This window comes from Lissotriton vulgaris, chromosome 4_1 (genome assembly GCF_964263255.1).
Source record: "Lissotriton vulgaris chromosome 4_1, aLisVul1.2, whole genome shotgun sequence".
NCBI classification, from domain to species: domain Eukaryota; kingdom Metazoa; phylum Chordata; class Amphibia; order Caudata; family Salamandridae; genus Lissotriton; species Lissotriton vulgaris.
This window is the reverse complement of record NC_141691.1, coordinates 1,650,210,889-1,650,235,003: the sequence shown is the minus strand read 5'-3', so window position 1 is coordinate 1,650,235,003 and position 24,115 is coordinate 1,650,210,889.

Genomic DNA, 24,115 nt, shown 5'->3' with positions numbered 1-24,115 from the left:
ACAACCCTTCATGAGAAATACGAAACTAGTGAGATGAACTGAGCTCCACACCATGATGGCTGCAAGACAGCTCGGCTCCGCCACCCACCCCGCCCAAAATAACGATAAACTCTATGCAAATATTATAAATATATACAACACACCAGCAAAGTAACAGGGTAAAACATTTTATTAAATAACTATTTACATAACTATTTTATACTTTTTGTTGCCTGATCCGGCTAGCTCAATCGATCGAGCATGAAACTCATGCATTCTGATAGCAAGCGTTGCTGCTGATGCTATGCAAACAAAAACTGGTTTTCAGTTTGTACATTCTTCAAGATTTTTCATCCAAGGCTGGTTGAGAGTTTGTAGAACGATGGCTTCAGATTTTCAACATACGGTGTGGTGGCGCGGACTGGGAGAGTGCGCTTGACTTCTGCCCCCTCCCCAAGTCGTGTTGCCCCCGACATAGGCGGCCGGCTCCCGGGGTCCGGCGGAACTTTTTGCCTTTTGATAACTCTTCCATTCTGGACCTTACCCACAATCCGTTTGACCTGAAGACACGCTGTGGTGGGGCGCCCCTTTACCGTTGCCATTCCGCCCGCTTTTGCTACACTGTGCCTCTTCCGCCATTCAGCTGTTTACTGCCCGCTCTTGCGACTACAGCGTCTCGCTCACCATGTAGTTGAGTTGCTCCCGCTTTTGCGATGCAGCTATAGGCGGCTGCCACAGGACTCTCAAAATAGCGGCCGCCTCTTCAGATTTGGGCGTGGTCCACTAAAATGGCCATGGGACACCTTGGAACTCGGACGCTTGTCTGCTAGGGCTTGGGCCCCATTCTCGAAAGCGTCCACTGAGCCTTGAAGATTCTACAAAAGTCTTGGGGGCCCCCGACTCCCGCAGGCTTCTGGTGGGGCGCGGCTGCCATGATTGCTCGTGGAATGGCCACGACTGAGATACGAGATGGTGGTGCTCTCATGCTAACGCCAGCTTCAGTCTGAAACATCCAGAAACACTGTAGACTACCAATTCGATCAGTTCCGGTAGCGCCCCAACCTGACCCGGTAGGGAAGAACTTGCCCTCCCCTCTTTGACTGATGGTTCTTGTTGCCTGTCCCTTCTGTTGTCATTTAACAGAACTTTTTAGACTGCTGAAAGGGGTTGTGTTCCGACCGCTGGTTGGTAGAGACATTTTGACTATATTCTGGACCTACTTTGTCGCGTAATGCGTTATATGACACGCCGCGTTAGCGCACCCGGAAGTACTCCAGTGCGCGAAGCGCAGCTTCCCGGAAGGGATCCGGGGCGCGGCGCGCAGTGCGTAACGTAAGCATAACAGGTCATGTGACTTGTTAATAAAACTTTTCATTGGTTCATTTTACTTTTGTTATTCTAATGATGAAAGGCTTGGTCATATGACCTAAAAATTACACTTTTTATTGCTTTCTAACATTATTTTTTCTTAAACATATATGTTATAATGTTCCAGGCTAATGTATTTTCCCGGAAAATTTACAACTGTCCTGCAAGTAAAATATATTCCTTTTTCTAGCAAAAGGGCGTTTCTTCGTCCCATGACGGAGCCGTTGAGCAAAAGATGCTCGGCCTGCTGTCTTAGTCGCCGATACGCCTGAATATCAGATTCTTATCGATCACTTTATGTTGCAGGAGTAAAAAACACAACAGCCCTTGACCATTTATCTTTACTGCGTTCCTGCGTATTATACCTTTTATCCGTCATGTAATTGGACTGCTTTATTTCACTTGCCTTTTACTGATTCGAAAACAGTGACTAAAATTAAAAACTTTACCAATGTAAATACTACTACCATGTTTTGTTTTAAAAACCTTTATTGTGAAAATGTCAGTATACAAATACGGGCCTATAACCACGTGGGCCGGCCACGGAGCAAACTGGAATCGTATATGATGAGGAGACATTTACACTGTAGAGGAACGCAACGAGCGGGCCATTAGGTTGCAAGAACTAAGGTGTCTAACAGTTGCAGAATCGGTGGACCCACATTTTGTAATTAAAATACGACAGGGCCACTTACAATAAAATTATCTAGATATACATTTGCGGGCAAGTACCATGGGTGACGTTAATTCGAACTTTCAATAGTACAGTAATCAATAACACATCAGAACTTAATATCAATAGGGATGTCGAAATATTCAATCAATTCTCATTCCCGCCCGCCATGTGCTTCAAAACTGCATACGTATCTCGTGATATCAAGGTTGTGCAACCAGTACACAACAAGGAGGTACGAGTCCCATTTATACCGGCGCCATTTTGGGCGAGGCCGGGCAGGTCCAGGATATAGTCAAAATATCTCCACCAACCAGCGGTCGGACCAGAACCCCTTTCGGCAGTCAAAAAAGCTTCAGTTAAATGACAACAGAAGACATAGGCAACAAGACCAACAGTCAAAAGAGGGGAGGGCAAGATCTAAAGCCATTGTTCTACAAACTCTCAAGCAGACTTGGATGGAAAAATCCTGAAGAATGTTCAAACTGAAAACCATTTTTTGTCTGTATAGCATCACCAGCAACGCTTGAGTCAGCTTTGTGTGAAGCCGCCATTTTTTATTCAATCAATAGCGTCCCCCTACACACATTCAGGGACCTGGTCGTGTCTAAAGGTTAAACGGATTGTGGGACAAGATGCAAAAAGGAAAAGGAAAAAAGTTCCGCCGGACCATGGAACTTTCGGCGCAGCATTGTAGGATGGCCACACCAGTGCGGCAACTTGCTAGACACCACCTCGGTGCCATCCAGATCTCGGCGCGTTGTGCTTCCTTCGGCCTACTGTAGCCGCAAGTGCGGACGCAACTCAGCTGGATAGCGAGTGAAACACCAAGGGGCGCCCCACTGCAGCCGAGGAGCCTCCATCTTGGGGGCGACGCACAGCATCACATTGCTTTCTCAAACAGCCCCCACTGACTGACGCGACCTCACAGGCCAACGGGGCGCCCCACGCTGAATTTCGGCGCAGCATTGTAGGATGGCCACACCAGTGCGGCAGCTTGCTGGACACCACCTCGGTGCCATCCGGATCTTGGCGCGTTGTGCTGCCTTCGGCCTACTGTAGCAGCAAGTGCGGGCGCAACTCTGCTGGACGGCGAGTGAAAAGATAAGGGGCGCCGCACTGCACATCAGGTGCCTCCACCTGGGGAGGCGAGAGAGGCCAGTTTGCGCCACCTCCCCCCCCCCCAGGCACCCCACGCCGACTTTCGGCGCAGCATTGTAGGATGGCCACACCAGTGCAACTTGCTGGACACCACCTTGGTGCCATCCGGATCTCAGCGCGTTGTGCTGCCTTCGGCCTATTCGCACATCGGTCCGCTACTGACGCCGCCTCACGTGCCAACGGATTTTCTACGCTTTTTATAGCAGCGCGTAACGTAAGCATAACAGGTCATGTGACTTCTTTATAAAACTTTTCATTGGTTCATTTTACTTTTGGTTTCCTAATGATGGAAGGCTTGATCATATGACCTAAAAATATCACTTGTCATTGGATTAAAACATTTTTTTTCCCAAACGATGAAAGCCCCACCTTGTTTCTAGATGTTTCAGACTAAAGCTGGCATCAGCCTGAGAGCACCACCATCTCGTGGCTCCGTCGTTGTCATTCCACGAGCAATCATGGCAGCCGCTCCCCACCGGAAGCCTGCAGGAGTCGGGAGCCCCCAAGACTTTTGTAAAATCTTCAAGGCTCAGGGGACGTCCGAGTTCCAAGGTGTCCCAGGGCCATGTTAGTGGACCAGGTCCAAATCCGAAGAGCCGTCCGCCATTTTAAGAGTCCTGTGCCAGCCGCCTATCGCTGCACCGCAAGAGTGGACGCAACTCAACTACATGGTGAGCGAGACGCTGTACCCGCAAGAGCGGGCGATAAACAGCTGAATGGCGGATGAGGCACAGTGTAGCAAAAGCGGGCGGAATGGCAACTGAAACGGTAAAGGGGCGCCCCAGTACAGCCGACGAGCCTCCACCTGGGGAGACCCGTTCACGCCGCCTCCCCCCCCCCCCCCCGGGGCACCCCACGCCGTTTTTCGGAGCAGCATTGTAGGATGCCAAAACCAGTGCGACAACTTACTGGACATCACCTGGGTGCCATCCACATCTCAGCGCGTTCTGCTGCCTTGGGACTATTCGCACAACATACCGCTACTGACGAGGCCTCCTCGCGCACCCCCCGGGACGCCCCATGCCGTTTTTCAGAGCTGCATTGTAGGATACCAAAAACCAGTGCGGCACCCAGGTAACATCACCTGGGTGCCCTCCAGAACTCAGCACGTTGTGCTGCCTTGGGACTATTCGCACAAAACACAGCTACTGACCATTGTTGCTTCTTTTTTCAAAAAAATGTTTACATGTATTTACTGTTTTTGTTGCGTTCTATATATTTAAAAGTTATTAAAGTGTTATAATCCTACTTTGTTGGAGTACTATATATTTATAATGTGACACATAATTGTAAAAACTTTGATGTACAAAGAGGCATCCCTGGAATCTTCCGCTTCAGGCTCGGTCCCACACACCCTCACAGTGAGAATCCCCTCCCCAAGCACAATACAGGATGGTTATCAGATAGTAGGAACGCGTGTGGTGTGACAGATCTACTGTAACTCCTTTGAAGAGGGGTGATTCTCTACAGCTGGGGCCATAAACTACATCTGCAGGGCTAGGTGATAGCCTGGGACCGGCCTGAACAATCGGACACAGAGGAAGAAGAGTGTCAGAGGGTGCGGTAGTGAATAGGGTGAAAGGGTGGTGTCGGGCGGGCACAGGGTGTGATTCTCAGGGAAGAGCAGCGCACATGGGAGGAGGTTTCTGGCCCATGCATGAGAGAGAGAGCGGGGTGACCAGTGCGTGGAGGAGATGCTTGCAAGGGTGAGGAGCCATGCTGAGGATCGGCGGCGTGCAGAGAGTGGGTCTGGTCAAGGCATCTAAAATGGCTGCCGTGCTCAACAAAAGTGTGGCATTGCAAAAAAGACAAGATGGCGCAGACAATGTTTATCAATAAGGATTCATTTATAACAATTATTTAAAACAAATTATTTACTCGCAGTGACAAAATGGCGGTCAACACTTCCTGATTTCCATCGAATCGAACATTAACAGACGTCACGCAACAAAAAAGAAACGCTCACGCACAGCCGCTGGAAGACATGTATCAACATATATGAGCCTCCTCAGCCACCCTCAGAAAACAAAAGGGGTCAGGATATGTCTCCCGTACCCCCTTATACCTAGTAATTTAATAAAATCAAAACACAAAATGGCGAATTCACGTTTCGCTACCAGTTTGCGAACCGAGAAGCGCTTCTACCTCGAAAAATCAAATTTTTATTATTTGCCCCACGGGACCCTTTAATAACCCCAACATCATTCCTAGGGGGTCAAGAGAGGTCTACCTAGCCCCCTTTCATTAAATTCCCCCTTCGTTTTTCTCCTCCTCTTGTCTCTCGATCCTACCGACAGACAAGATGGCGGCCGCACCGGACTCTTTAGAATGTTGACAGACACCGGAGAGCCAATCAGCTTCGCTACGCAAAGCTCCGTTACGCGAAAAGTACGCGATCTGGGACGCTGTCACAGATATACCTGTTTTTAAACGTTAATTTCTCAAAATCCACTGGAGCACATATATTGAGACCCAGCAAAGGCACATCGGGCTAACAGTCCCTATAATTTTGCCAAGTTTCGTGCAAATCCATTCAGCCGTTAATTTGCGAACCGAGAAGCGCTTCTACCGTGAAAAATCACATTTTTTTAATTTTCCCCTCAGGACCCTTTAATAACCCCAACATCATTCCTAGGGGGTCAAAAGGGGTCTACCTTGCCCCCTTTCATTAAATTCCCCCTTCGTTTTTCACCTCTTCTTGTCTCTTTATCCCACTGAGAGACAAGATGGCGGCCGCTCCGGACTGTTTAGAATGTTACAGACACCGGAGAGCCAATCAGCATCGCTTCGCAAAGCTCCGTGACGCGAAAAGTACGCGATCTGGAGCGCTATCTGGGACGCTGTCACAGATATATAAATTTTTTCAAACGTTAATTTCTCAAAATCCACTGGAGCACATATATTGAGACCCAGCAAAGGCACATCGGGCTTACAGTCCCTACAATTTTGCCAAGTTTCGTGCAAATCCATTCAGCCGTTCAAGCTAAAAGTGAGGCCAAACGCCCTATGGAAATTAACATGGGAAAAACGCGTTTTGAGACCCCCCTTTTTTCTCGGCCCCCCCTTGACGAACCCCCCCCCCAAATTTTCAGGGGCTGCTCAGAAACAAAATGTGCCATTTTCCTGAAAATTTCAGCCGATTCCGTCCACAAACGCCAAAGTTATTAGACATAGAATTTTCAAAAGTTCCATAGAGAAACAATCCTAACTATATATACCTACTGGCGTCCGCCAGTAGGTAATATATATATATTACCTACTGGCGACCGCCAGTAGGTAATATATATATATATATATATATATATATATATATATATATATATATATATATATATATATATATATATATATATATATATATATTACCTACTGGCGGTCGCCAGTAGGTAGTTATAGTTAGGATTTTTTTCAATGTTAAATCTCAAAACTCTATTTGGAATAACTTTGGCGCCGGTTGACGAATCTGCCTGAAAATTTCCTCAAAATGGCCTCTTCGAGCTCCGGTCCTTCCCTGAAAGTTTGGGGGACATTCGTCAAGCGGGGGCCGAGATAAAAGGGGGGTCCCAAAACGCGTTTTCCCCATATTAATTTCCACAGGGGGGTCGATTTCACTTTTAGCTCGAACGGCTGAATGGATTTACACCAAACTTGGCAAAATTGTAGGGACTGGTAGCCCGATGTGCCTTTGGTATGTCTCAAGATATGTGCTCCAGTGGATTTTGAGTAATTTAGGTTCAAAAAAATATATATATCTATAGCCGCGCACTGGTACGTGCACCGGTACGCGCACCGGGCACGCCACGCGAGGTGCGCACGGAAAGCTGATTGGCTCTCGGGTGTCTGTAAACATTCGAAACAGTCTGGAGCGGCCGCCATCTTGTGTCTCGGTAGGATCGAGACACGAGAGGTGGGCAAAACAAAGAGGGAAATGACCATAAGGGGGCAGGGTAGACCCCCCCTTGACCCCCTAGGTTTGATGTGGGGGCTATAAAAGGGCCCCGCGGGGCATTTAAAATATATATTTTTTTTGTTTTGCGCGGGGGAACCGCCCGGTACGCGCACCGGGGAGCGGCCCGGGGAGCGTACTATGAGGAAAAAAGATGACAGAGTTTTTAAAAAATGAAGTTTTTATTTAGAAATTGGAGGTAGTTCTAAAAAGAACTTTTTTTTTCTTCTTTTTGTTGTTTTATATTTTTTTTGTGTTTTTTGAACTTTTTGAACTTTTTTTGGCTTTTCAAAACAGTTTTATATTTTTTTTGTATTTTTTTAGGGGGAGAAACAAAAAAAGGGAATTGAAACTGGCTCAACTGGAGCAAAAAAATAAAAAACCCAAAAAATTACTTCTTTTTGGGGCACTTGTGATTATCACCTGCAAGGACAATGAGCTTAACGCTTTTTTCACCATAGGCGATAAGCTTGCCACATGCAGAACAAGTGATTTTAAAATCAGCAAATCTTGGCTGAATGCAAGGCATCATCTCGGATGTTTCTGGTCCCGATGAAGTGGGTTGGTTTGTTTGGGAGGTGGTCCTTGACGACTGGGGGAGGTTACTGGCCAGTTCCCTGAACTCAGCACGAGAGTAGTTGTTTGGGTGCTTTCTGGTCATATGACGAATCATGGTATAGTTACCAAATCAATATTTTTTGTTTGGGTTGCCCCGTGAAAGTTCATCATTGCAGATCAGGCAAGTTACCTTGGGCGCATTCACTTTTTTCTTGCCCTCTGGGATTGAAAAAAACTCCCATACAATGTGTGGCTTGGGTTTGTATGGGGTATTTTCTTCAGGCATCCATCTTCTCCTCCCCTCCTCCTCTTCCTCTTCCTCCTCCTCCTGTTCTTGACCACCAATATAATCTTGAGGTGGTCCTCTTGGTGGTTGTGGTGGTGGTGGTGGGGCAGATGCACCAGCTGCTGCTGCTACTGAAGCCATTATTAATATCAAAAAGGTACAGAGATGTACAAACAGGTCTTCCTCAGTCAAAGGACAAAGTCAGAATAAGGAAAAAAGGTGGGGTCTTTCATCATTTAGAAAAAAAACTGTCCTGAACCAATGAGAAGTGTTATTTTCAGGTCACAAGACCAGGGGCTTCATCATTATGAAACTAAAACTGTTATGAACCAATGAAAAGTGTTATTTTCAGGTCACATGACCCGACGCGCTTACGCTACGCGCCCCGGGGCGCGCCCGGGGGCGCTTCGGGTCGCGTAGCGTAAGCGCGTCGGATGTTTACGTTGCGCGATCGTATTCGCTCGAGTACTTCCGGGTGCGCTTACGCCGTGCGTATCACGCGGACGCGGCTACGCGATACGTCATGATCATGTTTTCGTTCGCGATATTGGCGCTTACGGGATGCTCCTCGGAGCGCGCCCGGGGCGCTTTATAAAAGTACGCTTTTCGGGGCGCTCCCCGGGAAGCGCACCGGGAGCGCTCCAAAGCAAAAAATAAAAAAATTAAAAATGGGAAAAATTGTAGGGACTGGTAGCCCTATTCTTAAGTGGTTTTTACGAAAATTAACTTTGATAAAATATATATTGTGCTACATTGGGCTATATATATATGCCAAAATGCCAAAATGTAACCCAAATGTAGTCCAATGTAGCCCAATGTAGCCCAAAGATGGCCACCAGAGACCAAAAAATGTAAATGTAGCCCAAATTTCAACTAGATGTAGCCCAACTGTAGCCCAATGACAGAATGTACCAGAGTGTTCTAAAGAACAACTAGAGTGCTAACAGTCTTATTTATAAAGTGAGACTTATAGTTAGGAATTAGCATTAAAAAAACCTATGAAATTCACTGAAAAAACCATAGGTTTCACACCAGTTATAGTTAGGAATTAGCATTTAAAAAACCTATGAAATTCACTGAAAAAACCATAGGTTTCACACCGGTTATAGTTAGGAATTAGCATTTAAAAAACCTATTAAATTCACTGAAAAAACCATAGGTTTCACACCAGTTATAGTTAGCTGGAAATTTTAATGATATGAAACCATTGAAATTCCCACGTTATAGTTAGTTGGACTCACTATAACTTGCGCGTGCAATGCACTGCTGATGACATCACATATTACATCACTCATGACATGGTCAGTGACATCACTCATGACATCACTGATGACACCATCCTTGTAACACAGTGACAGACCTCCTTTCACTGTAAAGTAACCTTTGAAACACATATTCAAAAATAGAAACTAACATTAACAAAAAAGTGGATATACCCATACCAGTTACAACAACCAATTCAGTAATTTCACCATCTATATACAAATTCACACATTCACCAACAGTTTTATGTATTCACTCATACATATACTCACTCATCATATGTAGTGATACCCCTATTCATTCTGTTACACACCGACAGTCATCAAAAACTTACTCATACATATACTCACACATGCAAATAAACTAATAAACATCCATTTATTTGCATATACAACTATACACACATTAGCACATTACTTCTAAGGAAACTTACACATACTTACTCTCTTAAACAATCACTTATAGAAACACATACTTATTTAAACAGGAACTCTTTCAATCTCTCACTCTCACATATACTTACTTATATACATCAATTCTCATATATACAAGATTAAAACATATGTAGTTACTCATAAAGACACTAGTGAGAGAGGCATTCACTCTCTAACACACACATATACACACTCATCCACCCATACAATCCTACACAAATGCTGTCTTCAAAACACATACAAACAGTGAGTCAGTCATTGATGCATCTATGTGCTAAGTAACAGCCCCACCAAACCATACAGACACTCATACTGATACTAAAAAAACATCTAATAACCCATATACACACACATGTAGCTACTCACCAACCCATGCAGCCACTTATACACAAAGTAAAACACTGATACATATATTTAAATATTTAAACATTACTCGCTAATATATGTATTCACTAAGATACACTTAATAAGCCAGTTAACCAATCAATTTCTTTTAAAAAAACATCCATTTAGACACTTATTTAAACATTTATTCTTCCATCGATCTTAACATATACATATATAAAATATATTTATTTTTCAGAAAGACACACATTCACTGGACGATGTCATCAGTGATGTCATTTGAGATGTCATCAGTGATGTCATGAGTGATGTCACTGACCATGTCATGAGTGATGTAATATGTGATGTCATCAGCAGTGCATTGCACGCGCAAGTTATAGTGAGTCCAACTAACTATAACGTGGGAATTTCAATGGTTTTATATCAGTAAAATTTCCAGCTAACTATAACTGGTGTGAAACCTATGTTTTTTTCAGTGAATTTAATAGGTTTTTTAAATGCTAATTCCTAACTATAACCGGTGTGAAACCTATGTTTTTTTCAGTGAATTTCATAGGTTTTTTAAATGCTAATTCCTAACTATAACTGGTGTGAAACCTATGGTTTTTTCAGTGAATATATATATATATATATATATATATATATATATATATATATATATATATATATATATATATATATATATTACATACTGGCGGTAGCCAGTAGGTATATATAGTTAGGACCTGTTTCCATAGGAAATCCCCAACATTCTATTGGGAATAACTTTGGCCCTGGTTGATGAATCTTCACAAATTTCTCAAAGAAGATGGCTCGCTCCGCTCCTTCCCTGAAAATTTGGGGGGGAATCGTCAAGTGGGGGCTGGGAAAAAAGGGGGGTCCCAAAACTTGTTTTCTTCATGTTAATTTCCATATGACCTTTAGACTCGGCTACAGCTTGAACCACTGAAGGGAATTGCACCAAACTTGTCAAAATAGTAGTGTCTGGTACGCAGATCACGCTTTTTGTAAAATCATGTAAATCCCTCCGGTGGTTCCTGAGAAACACCCTTTAGATCTTTGACGCCCTGTGGCACACGTCTCGGTGTTTGTCAGAATTAGTAATGAACAATGTCAACTTGCACTGAATTAGTTAGGCCACATATATATGTATTGCATTTAGGAAAAATTCTCCCTCTTGTGGGAATTAAAGGTACAGGTCTCTTTGATGATATATATAAATATATATATATATATATATATATATATATATATATATATATATATATATATATATATATATATATATATATATATATATATATATATATATATATATCAAACACCAAGTTTGCCTACGAAGGAAGGAGCCCACAAGCAAGGTGAAATTACGGCATTTTTATTCCTGTTGGAAGCAGCAGTGAAATGGATGCAAATTTCCAGCAACAAGCATCAAGGTCCAGCCTGACGCGTTTCGTAGCCTTACTTCATCAGAGGCTTGGGCTTGTACTCGGAGGCAAGCATTTTTTATCAGGCAGCGACATACTTCCCGCCTCTGTGGGCGTTGCCAATCAGATGGCCTTGTGGTCTTGGTAGTCGCCTGTCTTCCTCCAGTGAGTAGCCTGCCCCCAAGCACCTCGATAATGTCACAATAAAACCCCGAGTGGGGTGTGCTGTTATGCTTCTAAATGCAAAGCTGTCCATAGTCTGCCAACAAGTGCCCCATTGCTTCCATACCGGTGGCGTTTTTAGGCGTCTCCATGGGGGGCCAGCAAGCCCCAGGACCTCCTTCCGCGGCTTAGGCTCACCGCTCAAACATCAAACACCAAGTTTGCCTACGAAGGAAGGAGCCCACAAGCAAGGTGAAATTACGGCATTTTTATTCCTGTTGGAAGCAGCAGTGAAATGGATGCAAATTTCCAGCAACAAGCATCAAGGTCCAGCCTGACGCGTTTCGTAGCCTTACTTCATCAGAGGCTTGGGCTTGTACTCGGAGGCAAGCATTTTTTATCAGGCAGCGACATACTTCCCGCCTCTGTGGGCGTTGCCAATCAGATGGCCTTGTGGTCTTGGTAGTCGCCTGTCTTCCTCCAGTGAGTAGCCTGCCCCCAAGCACCTCGATAATGTCACAATAAAACCCCGAGTGGGGTGTGCTGTTATGCTTCTAAATGCAAAGCTGTCCATAGTCTGCCAACAAGTGCCCCATTGCTTCCATACCGGTGGCGTTTTTAGGCGTCTCCATGGGGGGCCAGCAAGCCCCAGGACCTCCTTCCGCGGCTTAGGCTCACCGCTCAAACATCAAACACCAAGTTTGCCTACGAAGGAAGGAGCCCACAAGCAAGGTGACGCCTAAAAACGCCACCGGTATGGAAGCAATGGGGCACTTGTTGGCAGACTATGGACAGCTTTGCATTTAGAAGCATAACAGCACACCCCACTCGGGGTTTTATTGTGACATTATCGAGGTGCTTGGGGGCAGGCTACTCACTGGAGGAAGACAGGCGACTACCAAGACCACAAGGCCATCTGATTGGCAACGCCCACAGAGGCGGGAAGTATGTCGCTGCCTGATAAAAAATGCTTGCCTCCGAGTACAAGCCCAAGCCTCTGATGAAGTAAGGCTACGAAACGCGTCAGGCTGGACCTTGATGCTTGTTGCTGGAAATTTGCATCCATTTCACTGCTGCTTCCAACAGGAATAAAAATGCCGTAATTTCACCTTGCTTGTGGGCTCCTTCCTTCGTAGGCAAACTTGGTGTTTGATGTTTGAGCGGTGAGCCTAAGCCGCGGAAGGAGGTCCTGGGGCTTGCTGGCCCCCCATGGAGACGCCTAAAAACGCCACCGGTATGGAAGCAATGGGGCACTTGTTGGCAGACTATGGACAGCTTTGCATTTAGAAGCATAACAGCACACCCCACTCGGGGTTTTATTGTGACATTATCGAGGTGCTTGGGGGCAGGCTACTCACTGGAGGAAGACAGGCGACTACCAAGACCACAAGGCCATCTGATTGGCAACGCCCACAGAGGCGGGAAGTATGTCGCTGCCTGATAAAAAATGCTTGCCTCCGAGTACAAGCCCAAGCCTCTGATGAAGTAAGGCTACGAAACGCGTCAGGCTGGACCTTGATGCTTGTTGCTGGAAATTTGCATCCATTTCACTGCTGCTTCCAACAGGAATAAAAATGCCGTAATTTCACCTTGCTTGTGGGCTCCTTCCTTCGTAGGCAAACTTGGTGTTTGATGTTTGAGCGGTGAGCCTAAGCCGCGGAAGGAGGTCCTGGGGCTTGCTGGCCCCCCATGGAGACGCCTAAAAACGCCACCGGTATGGAAGCAATGGGGCACTTGTTGGCAGACTATGGACAGCTTTGCATTTAGAAGCATAACAGCACACCCCACTCGGGGTTTTATTGTGACATTATCAAGGTGCTTGGGGGCAGGCTACTCACTGGAGGAAGACAGGCGACTACCAAGACCACAAGGCCATCTGATTGGCAACGCCCACAGAGGCGGGAAGTATGTCGCTGCCTGATAAAAAATGCTTGCCTCCGAGTACAAGCCCAAGCCTCTGATGAAGTAAGGCTACGAAACGCGTCAGGCTGGACCTTGATGCTTGTTGCTGGAAATTTGCATCCATTTCACTGCTGCTTCCAACAGGAATAAAAATGCCGTAATTTCACCTTGCTTGTGGGCTCCTTCCTTCGTAGGCAAACTTGGTGTTTGATGTTTGAGCGGTGAGCCTAAGCCGCGGAAGGAGGTCCTGGGGCTTGCTGGCCCCCCATGGAGACGCCTAAAAACGCCACCGGTATGGAAGCAATGGGGCACTTGTTGGCAGACTATGGACAGCTTTGCATTTAGAAGCATAACAGCACACCCCACTCGGGGTTTTATTGTGACATTATCGAGGTGCTTGGGGGCAGGCTACTCACTGGAGGAAGACAGGCGACTACCAAGACCACAAGGCCATCTGATTGGCAACGCCCACAGAGGCGGGAAGTATGTCGCTGCCTGATAAAAAATGCTTGCCTCCGAGTACAAGCCCAAGCCTCTGATGAAGTAAGGCTACGAAACGCGTCAGGCTGGACCTTGATGCTTGTTGCTGGAAATTTGCATCCATTTCACTGCTGCTTCCAACAGGAATAAAAATGCCGTAATTTCACCTTGCTTGTGGGCTCCTTCCTTCGTAGGCAAACTTGGTGTTTGATATATATATATATATATATATATATATATATATATATATATATGTATATATATATATTCACTGAAAAAACCATAGGTTATAGTCGATATATAGTTAGGAATTTGCATTTACAAAACCTTGAAAATTCAATGAAAAAACCATTGGTTTTAGGCCATATATAGTTAGGGATTTGCATTTACAAAACCTTATTTTACTCGCATAAAACCATTGAAATTCCATATATAGTTAGATGCGCTAACTATATTTCGCGCACCCGCAATCCACTGCTGATGATGTCACATAATACATCATTCATGACATGGTCAGTGACATCACTGATGACATCACTGATGACAACTCAAATGACATCACTGATGACATCTCAAATGACATCACTGATGACATCACTGATGACAACTCAAATGACATCACTGACAACATCACAGATGACATCATTCATGTGTTAATATGATGAACCTCTACAGACTCTGATATATCCTTAGATACACTCAGTGAAAACAGACACTCACAGATTGTCACTCATCCATGGAGTTACTCATACACCTAGACAGTCATGCAAAGAATCAAACACACCTCCAATTCCTCAACTATACATTTATACACACCTTACTTATTGAAACATATTCTAACACATATTTACTCTCTTATACAATCCTTGATACATGTTCACAATGATCCATACAGCCACTCACACATTCACTGGCTCTTATGCACAGTTATTTATATATGTTAACTCTCACATGTACTGTGTTTTACATATGTACTCACTTTGACATGTAGCACTTTTGAAACCATACATCTAGTGAATCAACTGCTTACACATCTATGCACAGAGTCACACACCTCCCAGCCACCCACACACATACTCAGTCTCCCATACAAATACTTGAGCAACCAATCAATAACCCATATAGTTATTCATATAGCTACTGATCAACACATGCAGCAGTTTACAGAACAACAGATATAAAGATGCACAAATTAAGACAGTTTAATCACTAACCCATGCACTCAGTGAGACACATTTAATCACTCCCTCATACAATCAGTCATGCACCTACTAAATCCTTCATCCAGACATTTATACATCCACTCATTCTTCAATATGTAAGACATATTTTAACTTTACAGAAACATACAGTCACTGGATGTTGTCATCAGTGATGTCATTTGAGTTGTCATCAGTGATGTCATCAGTGATGTCACTGACCATGTCATGAATGATGTAATATGTGACATCATCAGCAGTGGATTGCGGGTGCGCGATATATAGTTAGCGCATCTAACTATATATGGAATTTCAATGGTTTTATGCGAGTAAAATAAGGTTTTGTAAATGCAAATCCCTAACTATATATGGCCTAAAACCAATGGTTTTTTTGATTGAATTTTCAAGGTTTTGTAAATGCAAATTCCTAACTATATATCGACTATAACCTATGGTTTTTTCAGTGAATTTCAATGGTTTTTTAATAGCAAATATGAAAAGCTTTAAAATGTCAAGTACGTGATAGATAAAAACATTTTCGTATTTATGCATGCTGATGTGCTTTGAACGCTGCACCCCCCTTCCCCTCTCTTTTCTCTTAGGAGTACTCTCTCTTTGTAGATAGTGAAGGGTAGTTAACGCAGGCCTTTGCCCCATTGTAATCCGTCGTGCCTGCTTCTCTCTCCATTTGATTGATTGTTATCCAAGCATTTACTGTTTTAGAATTGGTTCTCTTTGGTTCATTCTCTATTTACAAACAAGCACAGAGTCGCAATACTCTGTTTAGTCTTTGCAGATAGTGAAAAATCATTTAAAAAAACAAATGGAATCGAGCAAAATCAGTAGGCCACTAATGGGATCTCTTTTTGACCTCGCTAAAATAGAACATTAACCACAACCCCTCATGAGAAATACGAAACTAGTGAGATGAACTGAGCTCCACACCATGAGGGCTGCAAGACAGCTCGGCTCCGTCACCCATCCCGCCCAAAATAACGACAAACCCTATGCAAATATTAAAAATATAGACAACACACCAGCAAAGAAACAGGGTAAAACATTTTATTAAATAACTATTTACATAACGTTGGTTTATAAGATGATGTCAGTAGTGGACCGATGTGTGAATAGGTCGGAAGTAGCACAAGGCGCCAAGATCCGGATGGAAAGTCCTGGATGTTGGGTGCCATAGTTCAGAGTTCTGAGTTTGAGCCTTTTTCAATGCCTTTGCTTTGTTGTTTCCCCTCCATCAAAAACAAAAAAAAATATAAAACTGTGCAAAAATACAAAAAAAATCAAAAAATGTTTACAAAAGCAGTGCTTGTAAGACTGTCTGAAGCTTATTTCCACCTACTGCAGCTTCACTATTCTCAAAGTAAGTGAGGGTCGTTTGTGGACCTGACTGCATTTGAAAACAATGTTATATGGTACCTCCCTAAACCGCTTGACGGAGGCCCTCGAGGGGCGGTGTGATGGCACGGACTCGGAGAAGACGCTTGGCTCCGACCCCCTCCCCAAGTCTTATAGCACTGGTGTAGCCTGAGATCGCCCCCGACATAGGCGGCCGGCTCCCGGGGTCCAGCGGAACTTTTTGCCTTTTGATGACTCTTCTATTCTGGACTTTGTCCCACAATCCGTTTGACCTGAAGACACGCTGTAGTGGGGCGCCCCTTTACCGTTTTAGTTGCCATTCCGCCCGCTTTTGCTACACTGTGCCTCTTCCGCCATTCAGCTGTTTACCGCCCGCTCTTGCGACTACAGCGTCTCGCTCACCATGTAGTTGAGTTGATCCCGCTCTTGCGATGCAACGATAGGCGGCTGCCACAGGACTCTCAAAATGGCGGCCGGCTCTTGGGTTTTAGGCCTGGTCCACTAAAATGGCCCTGGGACACCTTGGAACTCGGACGCTTCCCTGATAGGGCTTGGGTCCCATTCTTGAAAGCGTGCCCTCAGCCTTGAAGATTCTACAAAAGTCTTGGGGGCCCCCGACTCCCGCAGGCTTCTGGTGGGGAGCGGCTGCCATGTCTGCTCGTGGAATGGCCACGACGGAGCTACGAGATGGTAGTGCTCTCATGCTGACGCCAGCTTTAGTCTGAAACATCCAGAAACACTGTAGACTACCAATTCGATCAGTTCCGGTAGCGCCCCAACATGACCCGGAAGAGAAGAACTTGCCCTCCCCTCTTTGACTGATGGTTCTTGTTGCCTGTCCCCTCTGTTGTCATTTAACAGAACTTTTTGGACTGCTGAAAGGGGTTGTGTTCCAAACGCTGGTTGGTGGAGACATTTTGACTATATTCTTGACCTACGTTGTCACGTAATGCGTTATATGACACGCCGCGTTAGCGCACCCGGAAGTGATCCGGGGCGCGGCGCGCAGCGCGTAACGTAAGCATAACAGGTCATGTGACTTGTTAATAAAACTTTTCATTGGTTCATTTTACTTTTGTTATTTTAATGATGAAAAGCTTGGTCATATGACCTAAAAATTACGCTTTTTATTGTTTTCGAACATTATTTTTTTTTAAACATATATGTTATAATATTCCAGGCTAATGTACTTTCCCGGAAAATTTACAACTGTCCTGCAAGTAAAATATATTCCTTTTTCGAGAAAAAGGGCGTTTCTTCATTCCATGACGGAGCCGTTGAGTAAAAGAGACTCGTCCTGCTGTCTTAGTCGCCGATACGCCTGATTATCAGATTCTTATCGATCACTTTATGTTGCAGGAGTGGAAAACACAACTGCCCTTGACCATTTATCTTTACTGCGTTCCTACATATTATACCTTTTATCCGTCATGTAATTGGACTGCTTTATTTCACTTGCCTTTTACTGATTCGAAAACAGTGACTAAAATTAAAAACTTTACCAATGTAAATACTACTACCATGTTTTGTTTTAATAACCTTTATTGTGAAAATGTCAGTATACAAATACGGGCCTATAACCACAATAAAATTTTCTAGATATACATTTGCGGGCAAGGAGTTACGAGTCCCATTTATACCGGCACCATTTTGGGCGAGGCCGGGCAGGTCCAAGATATAGTCAAAATGTCTCCACCAACAATCGGCCAGACCAGAACCCCTTTCGGCCCTTTATGCTACAACATGGTGTCTTCCATTCAGAAAATATTGTTGGCAGCATTTTGAAAGGAAAGTTAAACAGCCGTTCTCCTAGTGAGTCTCACATTGTTACATTTAGGAAGAATGTTGAAGAGTAATATGTGGAAAATCTGAAGCCATTTTTCTACAAACTCTCAATCAGCCTTGGATGGAAAAAAAAATCCTGAAGAATGTACAAACTGAAAACCAATTTTTGTCTGTATAGCATCAACAGCAACGCTTGAGTCAGCTTTGTGTCAAGCCGCCATTTTCATTCAATCAATAGCGTCCCCCTGCACACATTCAGGAACCTGGTCGTGTCTTCAGGTGAAACGGATTGTGGGACAAGCAGAAAGGAAAAGGAAAAAAGTTCCGCCGGACCTCGGGAGCCGGCCGCCTATGTCATGGGCGATCTTTGGCCACACCAGGGCAATAGTGAAGCTGCAGCAGGTGCAAAAGAGCTTCAGACAGTCTTACAAGCACTGCTTTTCTAAACATTTTTTTGTATTTTTGCACAGTTTTATATTTTTTTTTTGTTTTTGATGGAGGGGAAACAACAAAAAACAGGCATTGAAAAAAGCTCAACAGTGCAGGGCGCCTTGTGCTGGTTCCGACCTATTCACACATCGGTCCACTACTGACATCACCTCATAAGCCAACGGGGCACCCCACACTGACTTTCGGCGCAGCATTGTAGGATGGCCACACCAGTGCGGCAACTTGCTGGACACCACCTCGGTGCCATCTGGATCTCGGCGCGTTCGAGTCACTGTACCGCAAGAGTGACCGGAACTCAGCTGGTCACGCCGTCTTTCGGCGCAGCATTGTAGGATGGCCATACCAGTGCGGCAACTTGCTGGACACCACCTCGGTGCCATCCGGATCTCGGCGCGTTCGAGTCACTGTACCGCAAGAGTGACCGGAACTCAGCTGAACACGCCGTCTTTCGGCGCAGCATTGTAGGATGGCCACACCAGTGCAGCAATTTGCTGGACACCACCTTGGGCAATAGTGAAGCTGCAAAAGGTGCAAATAAGCTTCAGACAGTCTTCAACTTAGTCTGATTCTTATAATAAGCTTCAGATAGTCTTACAAGCACTGCTCAGAACTCTCAACTATGGCACTCAACATCCAGGACTTGCCATTCGGATCTTGGCGCCTTGTGCTGGTTCCGACCTATTCACACATCGGTCCACTACTGACATCACCTCATAAGCCAACGGGGCACCCCACGCCGACTTTCGGCACAGCATTGTAGGATGGCCACACCAGTGCGGCAACTTGCTGGACACAACCTCGGTGCCATCCGGATCTCGGCGCGTTCGAGTCACTGTACCGCAAGAGTGACCGGAACTCAGCTGGACACGCCGTCTTTCGGCGCAGCATTGTAGGATGGCCACACCAGTGCGGCAATTTACTGGACACCACCTCGGTGCCATCCGGATCTCGGCGCGTTGTGCTGCCTTCGGCCTATTCGCACATCGGTCCGCTACTGACGCCGCCTCACGTGCCAACGGATTTTCTACGCTTTTTGTAGCCCTATGCCGCATAACAGGTCATGTGACTTGTTTATAAAACTTTTCATTGGTTCATTTTACTTTTGGTTTCCTAAAGATGGAAGGCTTGGTCATGTGACCTAAAAATAACACTTTTCATTGGTTTAGAACATTTTTTTTTCCCAAACGATGAAAGCCCCACCTTGTTTCTGGATGTTTCAGACTGAAGCTGGCGTCAGCATGAGAGCACCACCATCTCGTGGCTCCGTCGTGGTCATTCCGCGAGCAATCATGGCAGCCGGTCCCCACCGGAAGCCTGCGGGAGTCGAGGGCCCCCAAGACTTTTGTAGAATCTTCACGGCTGAGGGGACGCTTTTCGAGAATGGAGCCCAAGCCCTAGCAGGCAAGCGTCCGAGTTCCAAGGTGTCCCGGGGCCATTTTGGTGGACCAGGCCCAAAACCGAAGAGCCGTCCGCCATTTTAAGAGTCACGTGGCAGCCGCCTATCGCTGCACTGCAAGAGTGGGAGCAACTCAACAACATGGTGAGCGAGACGCTGTAGCCGCAAGAGCGGGCGCAACTCAGCTGGATGGCCGCCACCTGGGGAGGCCCGTTCACGCCGCCTCCCCCACGCCCCCCCCCCCCGGGCCGCCCCACGCCAATTTTCGGAGCAGCATTGTAGGATACCAAAACCAGTGCGGCAGTTTACTGGACATCACCTGGGTGCCATCAACATCTCAGCGCGTTCTGCTGCCTTGGGACTATTCGCACAACAGACCGCTGCTGACGAGGCCTCCCCCCGCACCACCCGGGACGCCCCACGCCAATTTTCGGAGCAGCATTGTAGGATACCAAAACCAGTGCGGCACCCAGGCAACATCACCTGGGTGCCGTCCAGAACTCAGCACGTTGTGCTGCCTTGGGACTATTCGCACAAAAGACAGCTTCTGACAATTGTTGCTTTTTTTGGTGAAAAATGTTTAAATGTTTTTACAGTTTTTGTTCCGTTCATTATATTTAAAAGTTAATAAAGTTTTATAATGTTACTTTGTTGGAGTGTTATATATTTTTTTTAAAACGGGTGAATGGGGCCTTGAATCGGGTTATTGTCATGTGTGGGCTTTGCAAGTGTACTGCTACAGGATCGGACATTTCAAACTCAAATGCACGTTCTTTTTCTTACCTTTCCGAAGCATGGAGCGCAATAGCAGGCAGAGAAAAGGTGATGCAAGTGTTGAACACTGCCTAGCCTGGAAGTTGCTGGCATTCCCCCCCCCCGCCCGCTCCTGAAAGAGGACACACACACACCGCCGCCCCGAGTACTTCACAGATCTTTAAAAGACCATGCGCTTGTTTATGAGGCTTAAATGGTTTATCACCCCTTCTAGAACCCCTGCATCGACCCTCTGACGTTTCCTGGAAGAATTACCACGTAACACAATACCAAGCCCTGTCAGCTGAAACCCCCGAGGAATCATGGGGCATATTATCAAGGGGGTTTATCTCCGCTTTTTTGGCTTTAAAAGCCAAGAAAGCGGAGATAAAATTATCTCCCTATTACCAAGCTGTCGCTAACACCAGTTAGTGACAGCTAAAAGGAGATAGCGACCATCGTGGGCCCCGCTTTGCATGTCAGTGATAGTGCCCTGAGCAGTTCTTAGCCATGTTATCCAATGGGAGGTGGATAACATGGCTAAGAGCATTTGCTCGATAATACATGAATATCGCTGACTTTTCAGCGATATTCATGCATTGCGGCCGTTTTTTATCGCATTTGCGATAAACCTTGCTAATAGCAAGGTTTATCTGCGATAAAAATCGCCGATGTGCGGCGATAATTTTTGTCTCTAAACAAGTTAGAGACAAAAATTATCGCTAGTTGTTGGTAATATGCCCCCGGGTTTTTGCTTGCAGAAATCGGGAGGCGGGAGACTAGCACTGAAATCAGTAGTCTCACGCCTGAATCGGGAGGGTTGGCATGTCTGGATTCTCTACAGCTGGGGCCATAAACTACATCCGCAGGGGTAGGTGATAGCCTGGGACCAGCCTGGCATCTAAAATGGCTGCCGTGCACGACAAAATTGTGGCATTGGAAAAAAGGCAAGATGGCGCAGACAATGTTTATCAATAAGGATTCATTTATAACAAAATATTTTATCGCAGTGACAAATTGGCGGTCAACACTTCCTGATTTCCATCGAATCGAACGTTAACAGACGTCACGCAGCAAAAAAAATAAAAAGCTCACGCACAGCCGCTGGAAGAGATGTATCAACATATATGAGCCTCCTCAGCCACTCTCATGAAACATAGGGGATTAGGATACGTCTCCCGCACCCCCTTATACCTAGTAATTTAATTAAAACGAAGCACAAAATGGCGAATTCCCGTTTCGCTACCAGTTTGCGGCCCAGTTCGCGGCCCGTGAAGCGCTTCTACCGTGAAAAATAATTTTTTTTTTATTTTCCTCACGGGACCCTTTAATAACCCCAACAACATTCCTAGGGGGTCAAGAGGGGTATACCTTGCCCCCTTTCATTGAATTCCCTCTTCGTTTTTCACCTCTTCTTCTCTCTCGATCCTACCGAGAGATAAGATGGCGGCCGCTCCGGACTGTTTAGAATGTTGACAGACACCGGGGAGCCAATCAGCTTTCTGCGCGCAAAGTTCCGTTTCGCGAAAAGTAAGCGAACCGGAGCGCAGCCCGGAGCGCTGTTACAGATATATATCTTGTTTTGAACGTTAATTTCTCAAAAACTACTGGAGCACATATATTGAGACCTAGCAAAGGCACATCGGGCTAACAGTCCCTACAATTTTGCCAAGTTTCGTGCAAATCCATTCAGCCGTTCGAGCTAAAAGTGAGTCCAACCGCCCTATGGAAATTAACATGGGAAAAACGCGTTTTGGGACCCCCCTTTTTTCTCGGCCCCCCCTTGAGGAAACCCCCCCAAATTTTTAAGGGCTGCTCAGAAACAAAATGTGCCATTTTCCTGAAAATTTCAGCCGATTCCGTCCACAAACGCCAAAGTTATTAGACATAGAATTTTCAAAAGTCCCATAGACAAATAATCCTAACTATATATACCTACTGGCGATAGCCAGTAGGTAATATATGTATATATATATATATATATATATATATATATATATATATATATATATATATATATATATATATATATATATATATTTTAAGATTTAACATTGAAAAAAATCCTAACTATAACTACCTACTGGCGACCGCCAGTAGGTAATATATATATATTATACCTACCTATATATATATATATATATATAACTACCTACTGGCGACCGCCAGTAGGTAATATATATATATATATATATATATATATATATATATATATATATATATATTACCTACTGGCGGTCGCCAGTAGGTAGTTATAGTTAGGATTTTTTTTCAATGTTAAATCTCAAAATTCTATTTGGAATAACTTTGGCGCCGGTTGACGAATCTGCCTCAACATTTCCTCAAAATGGCCTCGCGGCGTTCCGGTCCTTCCCTGAAAGTTTGGGGGGGATTCGTCAAGCGGGGGCCGAGATAAAAGGGGGTCCCAAAACGCATTTTCCCCATGTTAATTTCCATAGGGCGGTCGATTTCACTTTTAGCCCGAACGGCTGAATGGATTTCCACCAAACTTGGCAAAATTGTAGGGACTGGTAGCCCGATGTGCCTTTGCTATGTCTCAAGATATGTGCTCCAGTGGATTTTGAGTAATTAAGATTCAAAAATATATATATATCTATAGCCGCGCTCCGGTACGCGCACCGGTACGCGCACCGGGCACACCACGCGACTTGCGCGCAGAAAGCTGATTGGCTCTGGGGTGTCTGTAAACATTCTAAACAGTCCGGAGCGGCCGCCATCTTGTGTCTCGGTAGGATCGAGACACGAGAGGTGGCCAAAACAAAGAGGGAAATGACCATAAGGGGGCAGAGTAGACCCCCCTTGACCCCCTAGGTTTGATGTGGGGGCCATAAAAGGGCCCCGCGGGGCAAAATTTATTTTTTATTTTTTTTGATTTTCACGGGGGGAGCGCCCGGTACGCGCACCGGTGCGCGTACCGGGGAGCGTACCATGGGGAAAAAGAATGACAGTTTTAAAAGTAGCTGTTTAAAAAAAAAAAATGTTTTGTTGTTTTTTTTATACATACACATACATATATATAAATGCATATGCATATATATATGCATATATGTGTATATGTGTGCGTGTAGAGAGAGGTAGAGAGGTAGAGGTGTAGAGGTAGAGAGGTAGAGAGGTAGCGGTAGAGAGGTAGAGATTAGTAGAGAGAGAAGAAGAGAG